Below are 17812 nucleotides of genomic sequence, written 5' to 3' on the forward strand. Positions count from 1 at the left end.
ACCAAGCTAGTTTCACCCTGCAAACAGATATGCAACACCGCTGAGCCGCCGTCAGTCACCACAACCTGGAATACTACTTTAAATCAGGCACAACAAGAAACCAACAACAGAAGACAACATGCGCACTGATGTGACGCAATGCCTGATGAAATGGGAACTGGCAAAAAATGTAAATTAAACCTGCATCAATCGGTGTCCCCACTGCTGTCTATTTCCAACATGTTACTGCAGTTTATTAAAACACGTTCCCTTCTCATTACTCGCTCCACACTTATGTTTCTAATTCTGGCTTTATTTTTGACAGTTGAGAGCGTGAGGAGACGTGGCGAGAGAAGGGCATGACATACGACAAAGGTCCCCCTGCAGAGAGATGAACAGTGGATGTTTGACATCTGTAACGCTTCAAATAAGCTTACATTAACCTAATCTAAGGGCAGAATTCAGACGGGCCTAACACTACAGACCAGTCTAAAATATCAGAGCTATAAGGAGAGAGAAATTAGACTGACATTCATCAGATGGACAGAAACCCGACTAAAATGAATGCTCAAGTTGCTACAGTGAATGTGTGTGTAAATAGGCGGCTGTACTGTTTGCTAACACTTTAGCCGTAACAACTTTAGTAACTTATTTTTTGTGCTTAATTTACTCAAAACGCATACAAAACAAAGTATCAGAGTTCTCAAGGCTGCTTTCCCCAGCAGAACTAAACTTAAAGGTGCATTCGCACGAGGGATGTTTCTCAATAATTTCAACTACTCCATCAGCTGAAATAATCCTTTTAGTGGCCTGATCCACTTCTGGTTCAGCATGAACAGTTCAAGAGCTCTAGAGGGCAAAACTCAACAAAGCTTAAAAGGTTGTTATTGTATCATCACTTTACCAAATACTCTAATAAATATTCAACCCATCTCTCTCTGTTGCTGGAGCAGCTACCACTCACTTCCACTGTGTATCGTTTATTGTCCAGGCAACTAGACTGCTTCCAGACTTCAAGATCGGCAATAATCAGCACTCACCCGATTGAGTTGTCCATCTCTACTCCAGCCAGGCTCCCTCGTGACCGAGGCGGGCTATCACTTTATACTATTAGAAGGCGGAAGAAGAGAGGGTGAGGGCTTCAGGGGAGCAGCAGCGGTTCGGAGTTCAGATCCAGCTGTATTATATAGCTGATCTCTGCAGGGACTCTCTGGTTCCAGTGGTTGAGCACTGAGCACACACAGCAGCATGGCCGCCAGGCAGCACGAATCTACCACAGACAGCCGAGGTAATTACATGGAAATGCTGCTTCTGTAACCCACTATAAAATAACATACGCAACGCTTTATGATGGTTGTATGCTGAGGATGTTGTAGCTGGGTTTGGGTTATCTGGCGGTAGGTGACCACTATCAGGCCATGAAAACCAGTTTTCTCAGTCAGCTCTTGACTATGAATGATGTGGCCCAACATGAACACACATGAACATGATTATTTATGCGTTTGTGTTTAGTTTGAGATGGGCGGGGCTTGGCTGGGAAGAACGTGATGTCACGAATAGGGATGCCACGGGAACCGATGCGTCGGCACCAGGACGATGCCACAATTCTAGAAACACGACGGTCCTATATTCTACCGTACCGCAGGAACCATGGGTACCGGGGATGCTGTTCTTCCGGACCTGATGCAGGAAGCATATATGCCTGCAAGTGTTCCAGTGAGTCATTAAATGCGAAAGGTCGAAGGAGAACGCCTACCAGCACAGAGGAACAACAACACAATGAAAATGGCGACAAGTGCAACTGCAGCGACAGCTCTGCCTCAACTTATCGAAAAGAAAAACAAATAGAGTTGTGTATGGAAGTACAGAATCCGAAACATGTGTCATTGTGGATTATATGATTTAAAACCAGTGTCACGACATGTGAACACTCAAACAAAACGGTGAAACACTGAAGTGAGTTGAGCTAGTCTTTACAGGTTCTTCACACAGAGCTGCTGAATGGTTTTATCCTCTGAGAGTTTGCTATGAACTCTTAAAAGACTTTAACCCTTTGAACACTTAAACAAAACCCCACCTCTTTCAACCCAACCACCCACGTCTGCCTGAAGGTTCAGGTTTTGTTGAGCGTCTTTTAACCAAATAAAATGAAACCTAGAGAGGAAGAAAGGAATACAAACTGCAGGCAAAATAACAAACCCACAGGGAGCTTTGAAAACATGCTTAACTAAGGGGGGAACAAAATATTAAAATACAACAAAAATAGAAACAAACAAAGTCTTTTGATCCTTATCAAATCCTAACACGAAGTGGATTCAATCTCTGTTGATCTGTAATCAACCTAAAACAGGGTTCACATTCACAAGTGTTTATCTTGACCTCTCCTAGTTTTATGGTTCCAATATAAAATGCAAAGAGAGCTACACTTTGCCACAGGCAACACTAATCAAACACTGAGTCTGCACACAATAGGCTGAGCTCATCAAGCACGGAGTACAAGTGAACCACCCGCCAGGCAAAGGCAGACTTTCACAGCAGATTGGTGTCAAATGTCATGACATTATCACCATGATGTATCAAACACAGACTGATAATAACTATCATAGCGATGCCTTTATTACAGGAAGCATTATTGTAAAAACAAAATACCTTTGAGAACCAGTTTCAAGAAAATGTGTATGTCTCATTAAAAGCCCAATGTATGCAGCCCAACATTTAGATCACTTCATATAATCTACAATCGCTTTCGGATCCACTGTTCTCTGTCATGAGGCTCAATATGCAGTGATTCTGGCTAAATAGTTTAGATTCAGAATAAAAGGTTGTCAAGCAGCAATGCAGCCATTAGCTTGACCAAGGGGAAAACTTATACAATATTGCATTTTAGTTCTGCTTCGATTCCCGTCCATACAGACTATTTACAAACAAACCAAGAGGAGTAAACATGAAGTTATGCAGACTGACGGGTAATTCGTTATTGGGACAGTTTTGGCGATTGTCATCCAGCGTCATCAGGGTCCACGTAGGGGAAATCAAATTCCGGTTACCGACAGAAGTTTATGCCGCACTTTAATGGGTCTGATTTATGTTCTTATAAATAACTGACTATAAACATTATTAGACTGCAACTCGAAGGGCGCGTTATGATTGTAGACTAGCAGGTAGAGACAGGACTGTACAAAGGCTCCCAGATGACTGGTGAGAATGTCAAGGAGCGCACAGAGGCGCATGAGGCGTCATATACAGTTATGATTCGGGGCTTATTACCGTTTGATCGCCATCACACACTTTTTATGGAATTAAATAACTGACAGAGTACACAGAGCTGGATACAAGCACAGACATTTTAACAGCTTATGGCCTATTAATCAGGGGAAATACCTGTGCTGACGTGCTGATGTGTTGATTTGCATAAATAGTTTATATACATGGCCTTCTACAGATAGAATTCTAAGATTGCTTCCTTCAGGATCATCAATGGATTTATTAGTAGTTTAGCTTGTGATATCACACTTAAATCACATATCTGCTATCATAAAAACCTGTGGTTGGTTTATTTGCTTTCACACACCACAAAGGAACTACACCACAGACCCACCTTTTCAGGAGGTCTCGGTTGGGATGTTCGGTCCACACCAGGGTTCAATTGACAGCTTTCACACCGGCCCAAACCAACTATACTAACCTAACAAACGGACCCGAGTTTGTTTCAACCGAACCAGACCGGTTAGGTGTGAAAGCACCCTTAGACTGATCAGTATGCTTCAAATGAGACTCAAGACACAGAAGTTCAACTTGAATAATCGCTAACACCTCCTCTGCAAAATCCTTGCAGGGTTGGACATACAGGTCCACAACCAAAGCAATAGACAACCGAAACTATACATCATTTTTTGGTATCTTAAAGACCAAGATAAAGATGAATTCAGCTCTCTGCTCCTGCTTCGTGTGCTGCCATCAGCTCCTGTATAATTACCACCTAAAGAGAGTTCAGGTGAAGTCGTTTTGCTGGTGACTCATCTGCAGGGGAGTAAAAATATCAACTTTTGATCTTCAGTGTTTATTTTCCTCTTACACACCAGCTTTAACTTCTACATCTTTGGTCTCTCTGATAAAAAAAAAAATGTTAAAATAGCAAAATAAAAAAGGTGGAAATTGAGATAAATGATGGCATTTATCTAGTCTGTCTGATGTTTTTTTGAGTGTCAAACACATCAATAGTCTGAAACCAGATAAGAATTAGAGGGAAATGTGTATATATATATATATATATATATATATATATATATATATATATGCAGAGTGATATGTAGAGACGACCATCTCCCTGTACCGTCTGACAGAACCACTCATTTATCCATCTACGATGTGCGTCAGCATGTACTAATGTCATCATATTAGTCATGAATGTCCCTCTGACAATTTTACAGAGAAGAAGTCCTCCTGCATTTAAAAGGTCTTGGAAAGTAGAGTGTTTCTGCTTGTGATCCCATCGTCGCACGGAAATGTTGACAGAGTGGATTTAAGATGGATATCATACAAATGTCACGTAGTTCAAATGCAAATGCGACAATACTGCAGCCGGCAGTTTTCTGCGAAGGCATTTCACAAAAGGCTACATCAGAAGATATGCTGCCTCTGGAAGCACATTGAGGTGTTTGAATTGAGCGCAAGACAGCATGAACGAACATAGAGGACTACATACTGTAGGTGAGAGAAAAAGAAAAGACGGACAAGGAAAAATAGAAATCTATGGGTTTATCCAGAAAGAGGTTGAGAGGGCAGAAAGGCATGGGACTTTCAAAAGGTGTAAGAAATGTGACTTCTAGACGTTGACATCAAAAGTGACTATTCCTACTGCTTGTAAGAACTGACCGTGCACATTGTTTTATATTTGTGACCGTAATGATAAAGGTTCACTTCTTATCTAGATATACGCTACTTAACAGCCAGGCTATCAGTCTTGAATCATGGTGTGTGGAGCATTACATGTTACATTCAGGTAGTACTCAGAACATACTTAACTTTTTTCAGACCAAAGTTGTGTTGAAACAATTTGTCGATCTCCAACCATTTTAATGATTGATTCATCACTTAAGTAATAACATTTGCTGGTTCCAGCTTCAAATACGAGAATTTGCTGTTTTTCTCCGTTTAACATCATCATGTAAATTGAATCCTTTTTGATTTCTGACCATTGGTCTGTCAAAACAAGCAATCTGGAGACGTAACTCTGGGAACATGTGATCGGTATTTATCATTTCTAAATGATTACTCCAATATTCAGAAGAAACCATTAGCTGAGGAAATAATGTGTTCAAGTAATCAATGATTTATTTTGGATTTTTTATGTCAAACATCCTTTTGTTTCAGCTTTTCCGAGGTCAGGATTTCTCATCAGTTCTTTATTATTTTTTTCCGCTGTTTGGACAAAACAAGATATTTGAAGACATCACCGTGACTCGGGGAAACTGTGACAGGTTCGCAGAGTTGATAATGTTTGAGAATTAAAGAATTGTTAGTTGCAGTCCCAGATTAAAGGCAGGAGTCTGACCCTCATGAAGTCTGACAAACACACAAACAAAACAGGGATGATATCAACCAAATGGAAATACACAATACAGGAAAAGATGGAAAGAAAGAACAAACATCTACAGAGAGCCTTCTCAAGGTCTGGCGGACAGAGACTCCAGAAATAAGAGGGACCCAACCCACCCAGAAGGGAGATGAAGAGGTTGAAGAGGGTTAGGGGGATTAGAAGGAAGGCTATCCTTCCTCCTCTGCGCTCCTGTCGTGCTCATGGCCAGGTCAGGGGGAAAACTGGAGTTATTTTGGAGCAGAGAGGAGCAGGGAGAGGCTCTTATAGCCCTACTGTTCCACGGGGGAGGTAATCTGTGAATATCTTAACCCTTGAGATGCTAGACAATAAGAGCAAATGCCTGTCAATATGAGGCCTGTTGAAGCTTCCGATTTATGTGGTACAATACAAAAAAAAAGATGGAATTAGACGTGTTTCCATTACTTAAATGGTTTACAGCGAATAAACTAGGCTGCATATTACTATATTTATGAAAACATGGATACTGAAGAGAGTAAATACTTTATCTGATATACTTTATCCCATTGGTATAGGGTAGTGTACATTTGACAGTATATTAGCAGTGTAGATAAGTCAAGATATCTCTGTGTAGCTTCATCACAGGAGTTGAACCCTCTGTTTCTGTTGCCTTTATCCACTACTGTGACCCAGCACGCAGAAGAGAAATCCCTATTGGATATTAAAATCTGACCAATATGTACTGCACATTAAACTGATTAAAAAACTTGAAAACCTGTCAACAAACTGCCACAAGAAAAAAACAATACTCTTCTTCTGACGGTGACAAATTACAAAACAACTTTTGAAAAACTGACAGTTTGCCACAGAAACATGAACTCTGCATGGTGTACTTGATGCTGGAAGCAGATCTGTGCAGCGCTTATAGAGTGTCTGTCCTTCAGCTGGAGGACCTCGGCTCGAGCCCGTCCGTTAGAAAGCCTCTGCCCCTGTTGAAGGGCCCTTGTGCAAGGCACTGTATTCTTAGACGCCCCAAGGCTGCTGTTCAGAATCCAGACTCCATCTCTGACCGCTGACCTTCCTGTGGAGGGTCTCTAATTGACATCAGCAGACAATCATGAAACACCTGAAGCCGAGTGGACTTCATATGTTCAGCTGTGTGGCGCAGTGCTATGAAAGCAACTGTACTTATCACACAGTGAGAGAAATCTTCATCAAGTGGACCAGGATGAGTCCCACGCTGCTGCGTTCTCATTACCTCCAATTCTGATGCTTTCAGCACAGCTGAGACCCATGAAAACGGTTCAATAGCAAACGAACAACAATACAAATGGCAACAAACATATGCTTGTTTAGTAGCAGCATGTCTGAACTGTGATGAATTAATAATACTAGAAATACAATTAAATGAATTTAACTGGTTTCACAATCCACTAAAATACATTATGACAGGTTTAGAAATAATCGTGTAATCATGTTAACATGCTTATAGTTATTCCCCTTGTTTTTCTGCCCCTTTAAGTCGACTAGCCAAAAGTTTAGTTGGGTTATTTTATTATTTTGTATTCTCTATTTATGGGGAAGGGGCTATTAGGTCCTTACTGGACAATAACAAATACGCTTCTTTAACATAAGCACTATGTTAGGAGAACCTGAGCCAGACTGCATTCATGGAAGGACAAAAACAGATGACTGGATTGAATCCGAAAAGTTCAATATATTTACTAGTCAACTGGGAATTACAGTATTATCAATTATATTATTGTTTATCAAAATCTCAGTTTAATAATGTTTTTGTCTCTGATGTGCCATATGCTGCCCTCCACCACCACACGTCATAATGGACCATTCAAAGAAGAGGCCACTGTTTCAATGCTTGGCACGCGCTACCGATTGTTCCTCACTGTGGGCGGGTGCTTGGTCATTCCGCATCAACCACCCACCAACTCCTCCATCCATCCACACACACACACACACACAATTAGACGTAAACACACGCGCACGCTCTTCACTCAATCACGCACAGCCGTACACCACGCGGGCAGCAACTGAACAATGTGCGTCTGTCAGGAGCACGCTGGCCTACTGCACTCTGCATTACACCAGGAACACGGCCATGAATGATAATGATAATCACATACGTGTCGCAGGACGGGGCGGCACAGTGACCGACTCACAGCAGCAGGAGTGTGAGGAGCAGGTTCGGTGTCTGAACGAGCCGCATGCGGTGTGGCACGGAGCCCACTGCCCTCCACTAACAGCCGGTGCGAGAGGCAGAGGCAGAAGCAATGACAACAACACAATACAACTTACTGACGCGCTCCAGCCGGCGACTAACCGAATGCAAAGTGTGTGAACGAGGCAACTGTTTTTTTATCACTGTTATTCCGCTCGCATCGACAATTGATCATCGCGCATGTCAATAGAGCATCAAGCAGCTCGATGTGATATGACCGCAGAGCTCTGCAGGCAGCCTCTCACCAGCATACATGAGCAGCAAAATAAATAATAAAAAAACACGCAGAAAACGCCTTCTTACCTTCACTTCTGCAAGATTACAAACATGAAAGTCGACCCACGTTTTTTTTCCCCGTCTTGTTTTCTTGTTTTCGCTGTTTGGTTGAATTGTTTATTCACTCGCCTCCAGTTTTTTCTTTTTCTTTAGTGTTTATGTGACACGGACAATATAACCTGCTATTCGTATGAAGGGAGGGAGTGAGAGCAGAGCACACAACAGGACCCTCAAGACTCGACCGGAGGGGGGCGGTGCCACGGCTGCTTACATCACACAGAGAGAGAGAGAGAGAGAGAGAGAGAGAGAGAGAGAGAGAGAGAGAGAGAGACAGACGGAGAGAGAGAGAGAGACAGACAGAGAGAGAGCGAGAGAGAGAGAGATAATTACTACACACCATGATGCCAGTTTATTAGGTACACCCAGTTAAAATTAATGCAGTCAATAAGCATTAGATATTAGAATAGCATCATTGTACAAATATTTGAAGTACAACTCTGGCCGTGATACTGCTTGCATTGTAATTTTGAGTTTTTTTTATATACCTATTATACTTATTACTAATTATTTAACGGGGACATGTTATGCCAATTTTCAGATTATTACTCAAACATGTTTTCCTGCTTTAATGTTCAAGCTAAACTGTTTTTTCTCATACTGGCTGTCTGAATACACCTGTGTTCACCTGCGTTCACCATAAAATATGGACATTGTCTCCGTGACGACAACCATAGGTTTCTGAAGAGCCACTTTGAAGCACAAAGTGGGTGGCTCTTTCCGTCGCCATCTTGGTTACAATTACCTTCCATGAACTAAAAACACACTGTGAAAGGGTTAAAAGTCTAAATGGAAAACATGGACAACTCCCAGACTGGACAACGCTGTGGCAGCGGCCTGACAATCACAAGGTAACCACACTCTGACGTGTACCCCGCTTTAATGTCTATTTTACTCTAAATTGGACCATAATTTAGGAAATGAAAATCATGCCGTGATGAAAAAAGACTTGAAACTACCGCTTGAGACCATGAACTCATGTTTACAATGTTTCCTGATAAATCAGGTGAGAAGAAGGGTCATTTGCTCATTGACTTCTGCATAATCTGACTTCTTTTTGCAACCAGAGGAGTCGCCCCCTGCTGGCCATTTGAAAGATGGCCAATTTAAGGCACTTTCGCATTGCCTTCACTTTTCAGACCTGGAAGGTGTTCCCTGGTGTGCTCTCATCCATAAAGTAGCAACAAGCAATGGGAGGCAATCACAAGACCCGGAAAATAACATGACAGATGAAACATATTGAAAATATTGAAACCACGAGATGAAATTGCACCAACAGGTTTTAGCAACCGGTCATCTCTTTATCCATTTCTAGTTATTTATTTATTACATTTTCTCTATGCACCTGTACTTATTTATTTCCTTGAGCTGCTGCAACACCCACCTTTACCTTATGGCGATCAGTAAATGCTTATCTTATCTTAATATACTGAGAGATGTTTCTGCTATTTTGTCCATCCTTTATATCAATGACAGTAGGCTAAATAACAAACACCTCTCTGTATATCGCAAAATTATCACAAAGTTGAGGCAAAACTCTAGAACAGTTTAAACACAACTGAACATAATAACCTTCAGGACTGTTTTATTAGACTGCTTTAGTTTTAGGTAGGTGCATCTAATAAATATATTAAAAACAATAAAAATGGATTCCATCTACTCCCCTCCCTTTAGTTATCTGTCATCAGTATTATTATTATCATTATTACCCACAATACAAATTTGTCAACTGGATGACTTCAATTCAAATACGTAATTGGTAATTACGTATCAGCAGTACTTAATTAACTTAATTTGCTTTAGATCATTTCTAGTTATCTCTCCCACATTTTCAGTGGCCCTGCAGTCAAAAATCCAACGTGTTGCATAAATATAATTACTTTGGTTGAAGACGAGTCAAAACAGTGCAGAGAGTCTTCAGAACAAACTACGGGGTATTCTTCAGTCGTGACAGATGCTGTTGTCTGTGGTGTTTCTACATTATGTGGAAGTATCAGTGTTTTGCAGACATAACAAATCCTGGCGGATGTGCACAAAGGTGGCAATTACACTGAAATAAAAAATAATTTAAAAAAAAGCTTTATTGACTCAAAACCAACTTGCAAAAGCAGACTAGCAGCTGGGACTTCTGACTAAAATAAAACCCTCAGTGCATCTCAAATATAAATTCAGTATATTGAAAAGCACATTGTGCTGCTGGAGATGTTGCTTTAATATGTTCCTTAAACAAACACAAAGCTGTCACAGACACTTCAGGAACAGGCTGGGTATTACATTTTTTTGCACACTGACCTTTACACTGGATCACTCATATAAAATGTGTTTAAATACACACCAACCACTATATATACTCATGAAGCTGCTAGTGTGTGTGTGTGTGTGCGTGTGCGTGTGTGTGTGTGTGTGTGTGTGAGACAGAGCAGCATGTGCCCTCATACATTTCCATGACGAACCTGCCACCTGTAGGCAGAGAGTGAAACTGCAGTGTAATTAGTCTTGCATGCCCATGCACAGGAGGGGGTGCTGAGGGAATTGCAGCGCTGCATGTGTGCTGATAAGGATGCTCATCACTTCCTGCAACACGGAAACACGCGGCCCGAAAAGAGACTGAAAACTCTCTTTCAACTGGTTTCAACTTTCAATGGAAATGTCAAGCTGTCATTAGTTTGTTTGGTGACGCGTTATAATAACCATCATAAAAAAGTTATAATTTACATTATTTTATAACTAGTTTGTGTAATATGAAATAATTAGCTTATAAACAATATATTGTATGTAGACGATAGGAGACAAAAACAATTACATTCCGATTAAATTAGTTAACTATTAATAAACAGTTTGTTGTTTCACACATTTAATATTGATTTAATATATTTAATATACTATATTGAGTATTTGTTAATGATTACCAAATGATTTGTAAAACTTTAGGAAACAGTTTGTAAAACATCTAAAAATATTTGTTTGTTGAAGATTTAACTCAGTGAAAATGGAAAATAATATCAATATATAGTAGATTTATCGCATTTTTAAAGGGACTTTTTATCCTCTGAGGTAACAAGTGGGATTTTTTTCACAAAAAAATAAAAAATCCCGCTACCATTTAGTGTAAAGTAAATAATTCTGTACTCAACAGTGGCATAATGTGAAGAAACAGGGATTTAAAGGGATATGACAAATGAAATGAAGGCATATTTGATCGATGATCAGGGAGACGGTGGTTAAAAGATTTAACTAAGTGGACGATAATATGAATATATCATTTTATTTTATCAGTTTTATTTTTTATTTTGACAAGGACATTTCTGTTCTCCATGGACATCAGAGCAACTTTTTTAAAGTGAGGGACAAATGTTAAGTATTGGTGGTTTCAACAGAGATTTACAGCATTCATTTGAGATTATGTCACTATTATAGTTTCGAGTGTTTATGTCATGTTGTACAGGTTTCAAGGGGCTTTCCATCCCTCTCTACGGTTAGCTTTGTGTTGGTTTCACTGCACTTTCACTCTCATCTAACAGTTTCGGGGGAAGATTTAAGTCTTATTCAGTCTCACCTGCGCTGTCTCAGGGGTGTGAGGGAAACCGTGCTGTGACGTGAGGCTTTCACCATACTTCACATACAATGTGCTGTGCACTTAAAAACCATCAAGGGGATTTTTCTTTCAGGCCTGTTTCCATGGCATTTCTACTTTATTGGACAGTATACCCTGGAGAGAGTCGGGGCAGATGGTGAGAGGATAAGACCTGATAAAGGTCTTGCCCCTGGTGCAAACCCACTCCGAGGGCTTCAAGCCCAACAGCACTTTGTGTGTGATCTATGTATGAGCTAAAAGCTCTGCACCCGATGTATTTAGGGTTTTTAGAATGTATTCATGCAATCACACCGTCATCGTGAGGAGCCAACAACACTGACGACCTAACAAGACAAACCATCGACTCTCAAACTCTCACCTGCTTGAAACACATTTCTCTTTGTTAACAAGTTTAGACTAATGTCTATAAAGTACTTTAGATTAGGTTAATCATTTACACCTATTTTTAAACATATTTTCACAATGATGTATTTCAGTTTAAACCCCTTCTCCTAGAAATGATGTATGCAAGGTTTTGATTAAACATTAATAAACATGTAGTGTCCTAAAGGTGTAAGATCTCGCCAGAAATAAAATAATGTACTCGTTTCTGTCGCTTTGGATGTAATCCAATAATCAAACAATTAAAAACATACACTCTGTGCAGCCTCAGGTAAGTGGCACAGTAAACACAAAGATGGCTAACGCTGACGCCCATGGGGGGCCCCAAAGACAGAGCTTCTGCGTGAAGTCACTATTATTAACTTTGCATTTCTTGTTGCATCATCAAAGGGCTCATTCAATAAGTTAAGAGAAACCTGCACTGTATTCATGAATTGAAATGCCATGAATTGTTTGTCTTCTTCTGGGAAAAAGTCTCAGACATAAGACAAAAATCGCACAATTGTGCAAACTAATGGATGTGGCCTGTATCTGCCTCTACATCATCATAACACCGGTGGCACAATGCATACATTTTCCCCTATTACCCATAATGATCTAGAAGAGGCTACAGAGCGGCTAAACTCCTCCACTTGCTCCCTTGACCCAGTTCCCACACAATTATTTAAAAGTGAATTGTACTGTCTGTCATGTATTGCATATTGTAAACGGTTCTTTACAATCAGGAGTCTTCTTCTATTCCCTCTGTTGTGCTCCGTCTGTGACTAATCAAGCTTCAGGAAAACCACGACACTGAAACAGCTCTCATAAAAGTAGTCAATGATTTAAAGACACACAGCGCTGCAAACAAACCTCCCATCTTAGTTCTACTAGAGCCGATTGCAGCCTTTGACACCGTCGATCACAAAATCCGGCCCTCGTCATATCAAACAGGAAGGACATTTTTTGTATCTTTTGACAAATTTAAAATATGTTTTAAACTGGCAATTTTAAGAATTGCTGTAGTGTCCTACTAGGCTGAGTTCTAGGCCCTTTACTGTTCGACTGATATATCTTTCCACTTGGTTCCATCATACAGACGCACAATAAATCTTACCATTCATATGCTGATGATACCCCATCATATATTCCACTTTCACATGACAACCTCAGCCCTATTAATGAGCTTGTCAACTGTATCAGTGACACTGGACATAAAGACGCTTGCTGACTTTGTGAATCCCGGCGCTCCTTCATCTTCATGGCTTTTGTAGTCATTTTGTGGAGCCAAGCAAAAGGGGAGTTTTTCAAATTGAACTGTTAATTGACAGAGTTACTATATTTGTTGAATGCATATTATATTTTGGGCAGACATGTTACTTTTGCTTTTGTGTTTTTCATCTACATGTTTTTATACACAAATACAGAGAGTGAAATACAGGCCGTGCAAAGTGAATCATAGAGTTGTTGTGTTGACGCATGTGAGAGAAGAGCTATAAAGGTATTTAGCACAAACAAATTGGTTATTCAAAGCTCATCTGGCTCAAACACAGAATTTAACTATCAGCCACATGGATGTGTTAGTGTGTGAGGCATTGAGGTAATTTGTATTATTTCCCCTTCCTCTTGGTTTCTAAGGAACTCCCCCGACATCCTGATATAAGAAAAGTCTGAAATATTTCACAAATGTTTGACGAAGTTTATATGCTTTGCACAGAACGTCACGTTTCCCAACAAATCAGACAGAATTGAGTCCTGGGACCTAACTAAAGTTTACGGACCCTAATACAGCTGACGTCATCACAATTTCTACAGGATCACGTCCGTTTCAGAGCGTCAGGTGTTTCAGCTTCCGCCGAATGCATCAGTGGTTGCTCAAAGTAACTTAAGTAAATGGTTGGCAAAGATAATAAACACAATTAGACAAGCTTAGTATAAGCACATTAGTAAAGAAAAGGGTCTATAGAGATTTGAAAAAGAAAACATGATTCCAGATCAGCTTATATTTTTCAGATTACCAAATGTGGACAAAAAGGTTTTGGTCACTTCTTCAAGGCTGTTCCACCAACGAGCCTTTTATCTCCTAATGTATGATTCTTTTCTTCTGCCGTCTTTTAGTAATTATAATAGACCAACCCCCAACCTATCTCCCCTCTGTATACACACACACACACACACACACACACACACACACACACCCCTCCTCCAAAAAATAATGAAATGTCTTTCCTCCGGAGGTAGCTGAAATAATGGGCAGAGAGAGGGAGAGGGGGAGACCATAAACGATAATGAACCACCTCATTCTCCTTTTTTAATTCCTTCTCTGATTCCTCCCCCAACCCCCACCTCCTCCCCCTTGCATCCCACCATCTCCTACAAATTTTCAAATTTTTTATTTTCACCCTGGCCAAAAACATCCACCCACTACTATCCACATTTTCACTCCTCCTTCTCCTCCTCCTCTCCATCTTCCTCCTTCCCTCAGCGAGACAGGGCCACCGCCCTGCCACCTCGCTTTCCTCCTCCCCCTCTTGTCTCCTCTCCTCTCACTCCTCACCCATTTCTACACTGTCTGCAGTAGCAGTCCCCCCCAACACACTCCCCCACCACCTCCACCCCCCTGCCAAGCATCCTGGGTAATTTCCTCCTCTTATTGAATTGGGATGGGGGGCGGATGGAGGGAAAGATAAAGGGATGGGCAGATGAACGGAGGCTTGGGATGAGTGCTAATGGAGCCAGTGGCGGATTCACACATCACAAATATGCAGCACATCCTCCTCTCTTCTTCTGCGTCTTTCCTGTGGTTCATGCTCTCTCTTGAGAAAATGTACAGATGCCCTTCTCTGCCTATTTCTCTTCTCTTCTCTCTCAGACCTTCTTTTCACAGAATGCTCTGCTATTGAACTATCCTGAACTCACTAACCCTCCCCAACACACTGAACCTAATGCTCCCTCATGTCTTCTGTTATTTCTATAGGTGAGTGAGTCATTGTTCCACTATTCCTGTCTTTACTTTTGCTCCTCTGGGCCAAACGCTATAATCATTATGCTGCACAGTCTCATCCTGACACACACACACACACACAAACAAATTAATATACACATTCCCTGCTAAAACTTCCCCTTAACTCGAGTGACAGGATTGGAAAAGACATACATAGTACATATGAGTATTTTGGTGGAGGTGGATGAGGTTGGAAGTTGAAAGAACAGCACAAATGATGCAGCTTCTCTAACGTTTACTTCAGAAATCAGCAGCAACTGAGCACTGAGACCAATATATACGCCAATAATTTAGGGTACAAGAAAGTAGAGTTTATGTTTATCAATAGTAATAAAATAAAAAAATTAGTACATTACATTGTGTGTCAGAGTATATTTTTCAACAATGGAATGTTCTGAAAATATCTTGGTCACAATTCAATAAAAAATCTAAATCTGATATTGATCTCAATATCAGATTTTGAAATTCTGGTAACTCCTTACTTCAATCTCCTCTATTTAGGATTTTTAAGCACTCTTTATACATTTAATAAATTATTTATAACACACTATAATTTACCCAGATACAAGAGCCTTTTTGAGTCATACATTTTGTTGAGTTGTGTACTAACATTATCCCAAATATTTCAAACACTTTTCAAACCCAGAATGATCTGGAATTTTAATCAAGGTAATGGTCTGTTTCATTTGGTCGCCTGTCAAAGGCATCATATCCTCTTTACGCATGTGTCAGCGTTTTTGTAATCTGCCAGAAGTCTTAAATGGACTTTTTATCCAGTTTCAAGCCACATTTTAACAAGACACTTTTTAGATGTTGGTTGTTTTTAACAATACATTTTAACAGGATAAAGGATTTTAGTCATTGGACGTCTGGATCTTACGCAATCAGAAATCTGAACAAACTGAGAAAAGCTTGCAGCCCCTCTGGAATGTCCTGCGTTCAGCAAACAGAGATTTTTAATATGAAACTGCTGATTTTAATCACCAGGTCAGTTTGCTGTAGATGAAGAAAACCTCCTGAACAATGAACCGTGAGAAGCTGACTGCAATGAAGAAAACAATTCCCATAATCCCACTCTACTTCATGTCGTCAAACTCTGTCTTTTGTTATTGTTTTGATTGAGAGACCCCTAGCAGCATAAAATTACATACTGTGTGCTTAATGTCAACGATTATAACGTTTCTTATGAAAACTGTATTTTACCATATATTTTCTGTTTATAAACCAGCCTACACATGTGTGCCCACAGGAGCTCCTAGCAGTTATAGTAGAAGTACTACTATCAGTTTACAAATGCATAAAAGCATGTTATAAACCACGTATTGAATGTTTTAATAATATTTATAAATGCTAAAAAGAAGTGGTTAAAGTTAAGTGTTACTGAAACTGTCATATTAATACACTGCAGGTATTGGCCTCAAAAATGAATTGTTTGAAATGAAAATGTGCTGTTTTCATCTTTAGTTAATGATGAGTTACCTTTAGGAAGAGATCAATCCTGCCTCGATAGGCTAGGAATCAAACCTCAACCGACGTACATTTTCTTTGCACAATTTAATTTATTTGAAAAAACTCTCATGCTGTTTCAAAAGTGTTGCCATGACAGACGTGAATCCTCCTAGCGACCTAACGATTTGACCCGAGGTGAAAGATGCTGAATATTGGCACGCAGCCTCGGCCGTTGGAGGAGTCGTATTGATCAAGAACCAACATCAGCCAGTCATCTGTAGGCTGAATACAGCACCAACACAACTTATTTATCATTCGCAGTAGCTTCTGATGCAAATCAATACAGTAACACTGACATTTACTTCAGCTTATGTTACATCATTGAACATCTGAGACACATCTCTGATCCTGGAGTGTTAGTTCCTTTATCCTTAAACTACAAGCAACGATTAGTGGTACGTCAGAGCGCTCAGCAACGATTGGTGGTAACTCACAGCGCTTTGACAAACTTGAACTTTTCTTCCCGTCGATGATAATGTGAGAAAGGTAATGGAGGAGACATGAGAGAAGAAAAGGGTTACAGTTTTCTCTTTAACAATGCTCTGCTTTAAGTGAAAGCACACAAAGAAAAAACATGTTGGTTTTCTTCATTGCTGGATTCTAACAAAGGGTGATAATGAGAACCGTGTCGATATGTCAGTGTGAACTAATTGGAACGGCTTTGACAGGGTGTCTCCAAACAAACCGGGACAACTGCAGGTGTGATGGTGTGTATGTCTTGGAGAGACGGAGAGAGAGACAAACAGAGAGACAGACAAACAGACAGACAGAAAGACAGATTGCCATTCCAGTGTAAATTGGCACTTCAGTGTCTCTCTCTCCGTAGCTAATTAACTCGACGCTCAGGGGCCTGGCTTAATTGGAATGAGCTCAACCCTCTGCTCGCCCACCCGTTATCTAGACACACACACACACACACACACACACACACACACACACACACACACACACACACACACACACACAGGGAATATGACTGACAGCTAGTGTGTGGCACTGATAGTCACAATGGTACAGGGTGGAATGGTGGTGGTGATGGTGTGTGAACAATATGGAATATACCAATCATGACCCCCACCCCCACACACACAGACACACACACACACACACACACACACACACACACACACACACACACACACACACACACACACACACACACACACACTGAACTGCTTAAGTACAAAGCCAAGAGGAAGACGCTGAGGAAGCTCTTCCAGCTTTAGACTTCCAGGCGAT

General features: G+C 40.5%; 1 protein-coding gene across 5 annotated transcripts in view; it reads right to left on the reverse strand.

Moving 5' to 3' along the window:
* Window positions 1-17812, reverse strand: part of LOC137889112 (nucleolar protein 4-like) — a 137059-nt gene that overhangs the window by 77805 nt on the left and 41442 nt on the right. The window contains exon 1 of one of the 5 annotated variants that reach the window (XM_068732748.1): window positions 8076-8265. The exons of the other annotated variants lie outside the window; for them this stretch is intronic. The gene's annotated coding sequence lies outside the window, so the exon portion shown is untranslated. Of the gene's footprint in view, window positions 1-8075; window positions 8266-17812 lie in introns of those variants that run through there. 5 annotated transcript variants of the gene reach the window in all.

Source organism: Cebidichthys violaceus, unplaced genomic scaffold (assembly GCF_023349555.1).
Source record: "Cebidichthys violaceus isolate CVI_PGR_0920_01 unplaced genomic scaffold, fCebVio1.0.p SCAF_6, whole genome shotgun sequence".
Lineage (NCBI taxonomy): Eukaryota > Metazoa > Chordata > Actinopteri > Perciformes > Stichaeidae > Cebidichthys > Cebidichthys violaceus.